Raw genomic sequence first — 3,343 nt, forward strand, 5'->3', positions numbered from 1 at the left:
TAAAACAGTTCAATTTTGGATTGATTTTCTAAAGGAATAGTGCAGTTAGGGTGATAAGCTGTAAGCATATCTCCCACTGTTTGAATAATTGCTTACAAGACAACATTTCTGTCCCCCAGTGTTCTCACCAGTCCTCAGCAAGACATGGGGAAACTTGAGCATTTTCTGACTCTATAATCTCTATAATAATTATAAAACTTCAAAATTAAAGATTTTTTTTTTTACCTACTTGTGAGGCCACTCATTCATTCCACCTAACTGGCCATGATAAGGATACACACCAAGCCAAGACTATCCTTCTGCAAGATTGTCTGTAACTACAGGCACCCAAAAAAAAGAACAAAAAGGAAGCATGTCTTTAAGCCTTTTCCACTGGGTGTGTACACTTAGGGCTCTTACTGAAACAAAATATATCAGTTAAGCCATTCAAATAATAATGCAGCTGCTTCTTTCTATTTCTTGAAAAAAACAATTAGTTTTCATTTGCAAGGCTTGTGATTAAAAGCCATGCTTGAATCTTCTTCATGACAGGCAGGGCAGATGTGCAGACTGCTTGGGGAAATGCAGAGGTCTCCTCTGCACACTGTTATTCTCAGAGGTGAAGAAACATTTCTGCCCTAGAATGTCCATTCATAGCTTAGCTCTGTGCTTCTACTTCAGTTTCCTCACCTTTCAGACTTGTAGTTATTTCTGAACTCTGTTGGATTTGACTGAGCCCGTTTTTTGATCCTCTCCATAGGCTACAGGGAGCACATTTCATACATCAGTCCTGTAAATTAATTATGTTAACAAATGAAGGGTGGAATCATATCAAAGGGTGTGCACATACCTCTGAAATCACCTGAGCTGAAAGACTCTTTTCTTACAAAAAATGGGTTTCTGCTTCTGAGAAAGCCTGAGGCAAAACCTGCAAGTGCTGGGGATACATCCCACTGGCTTCCCTATTCTTGAAGGCAGTGAAGAAACAGAAAACTCTGCAGCACTGGGAACACCCCAGAGAGGCACTTTTTTATACCCTGCAGCTTCTGGTTCCATTGTCACTGTTGATGCTGCCATTATCTGTTTCTATCCTACTGCTGCCTTTTGTACCAGACCACAGTATATATTTTCAAATCCTGTCAAACCCTACTCACCTTGTCACACACAATCCTGACGTGGTCACGGAGGAGCTGCACTGATATTTGTGTCCATGTGCCAAGCCAGGGTGACCAGATTAAACCAAATCTGCCAGACTGCATCTGGCCAGCCCATTTCTGTGAATCCCAGCATTTGGTACACCTACCTACAGCTTAAGGGCCACTCCTTAGCATAGCTGCTGAAATTACTTTTTCATTAATAAATACCACTGTTTCAAATGCCCTTTCTTTTTAAGCAGGTATAACCTTTCTCTGTAACACAGCACTATTTACTTTTTCTGTGTGCCAGGGAGATAAAGCAGAAAGGGTGAGAAAGCTGGTGTAACCAATAAAACAAGTAACAGTGCAGCATAATTTATCTTTGGTAGGAGAAAGTCTCAGGAGAGAGTTAATTCTTGGGGAGTGGTAACTATTTTGCTTTTCCTCCTAAGGCCTTTCTCACATTGCAAGAGAATTTTATAAGATGAGAATGAATCTTTAGTTGCATCAAACTACCAGCTGAAGGAAAAGGAGAAGTAACATGACAATACTGCCAGTTCTTTTTGCAAAAGACCTGCAGCACCTCATTGCAAATGAGATGTCAGTCCTGTAATTAGCAATTCAGTCAGTATTAATTGTGTGTGTGTTACTTCCCATCAGTCACTGTCATTTCCACATAGTCAGGATGTTTTATAGAACTCAATTTGTAAACAATATGCAAAAGTTTAATCCACTTTAAATTAATGTTCCTAAGTAGGAAAAAAGATGTTTTAGCTACTTCTTTCCATAAATGGACTTTTAAAATTCCAGTAGGTCCTAAGGGAAAAGCAAGTATGCATTAAAGCCATCAGTCCACATCCAAAACCATTGCAATCAACATGTAGCACATACTTTCTTGTCAGGAGTAGCACAAAACTGAAAAAGCCATGAGAGAGAGAGTCAAAAGCAGAAGTCATTCCAGCAATTCATATTTTATGAAGCAATGTCTGTTCTTGATTTAAGACGTGTCCAGCAAGACATAATCCATGGCTTGCTGGCAAGTGGGGGTCCAAGTTTTAAAAAATATTTGATCCCCTGCCTCTCAATTTATCAATTTCAAATATCAGAACTTGCTTTATTTTCATCTGATGGATTTCAGAAAGCCCCCTGTAGTAAAATTGTATTTTTCATTAGTTATGAGAACACATAAATTATATTTCTCATATAATGACTACTGCAACCACCCTTTCACCTTAGATTTGATAGATGAAGTAGACTGAGCTCCTGGAACACTTCCTCTTTAATAACACCTTTTCATATGCTTTAATTATTCCACTGGCTCTTCTCACTAGTGATCAACAGTCTTACTGGACTGTGAATATTTGTCTTCCACTGGGAGACCACTGAAAGAGCCAAATAAAACAAAACTTCTATTTAATATTCTCAGGATTGCATTAAAACCCTTGCTGCAAATTGTATTCTTTCTCTCCCACACTTTAACTACTTCTGACTGAAAATTAATTGCTCATCCCCTGCTTGTGAGCTACTTAGATCCTGTGCTTGATATGGGCAGTCTGTTCCTTAGCCTCTCACTGGGAGATCCATAAACTCTGAAGCACAACCACCATCAGAAAAATTCTCACATTTCATGAAATGAATCACAAAGTGTGACTGTCTTCAGTCTGTCTCCTCTGGAGAGCTCAGCCCAGAGCACAGACTGGAATTCATCTGTGAAGCTGCCAAAAATGCAAATTACAGACTGGCTGCCTGCTTTCCTTTCTCTTTAACCCAAAGTTAATCTAAAAGTATATACACTGTCCAGCCTAAGCCTGGTTTGCACAGTTTTCAGGCAAATTGTTTACAAGTCTATGTCTTTAATAATGTGTTCCTTTGCAACAGAAAATATCTGTGTATAAAAGTAGCCAGAAACACGTGGTACCACTTTCCAATACCTTATGGCCTTTCCTTATGCCCAGCCTGGGCCTCACGAGCCATTGTGTCAGGAAGGCTTCCCAGAAATATTCACACCTCACTGGCTTCAAAAATAGAGTCAAGTTGATGCACCCTCCTGCTACTCTAAAACGTGGGGTTTCATTCTAGCATGCGTGTCTTTTCTCTTGAAAACACAGCAGACACCAGAAGCTGTTGCTTTTCCATGTAAAATCTAATGGTGTATGGTATTCATGGACAAACCTGCTCAGGAAAACAAAACTCAGATTTGAAAGGGGGTGATCACAATCAAGGTACCC

This window comes from Cinclus cinclus, chromosome 6 (genome assembly GCF_963662255.1).
Source record: "Cinclus cinclus chromosome 6, bCinCin1.1, whole genome shotgun sequence".
Classification (NCBI taxonomy): Eukaryota; Metazoa; Chordata; class Aves; order Passeriformes; family Cinclidae; genus Cinclus; species Cinclus cinclus.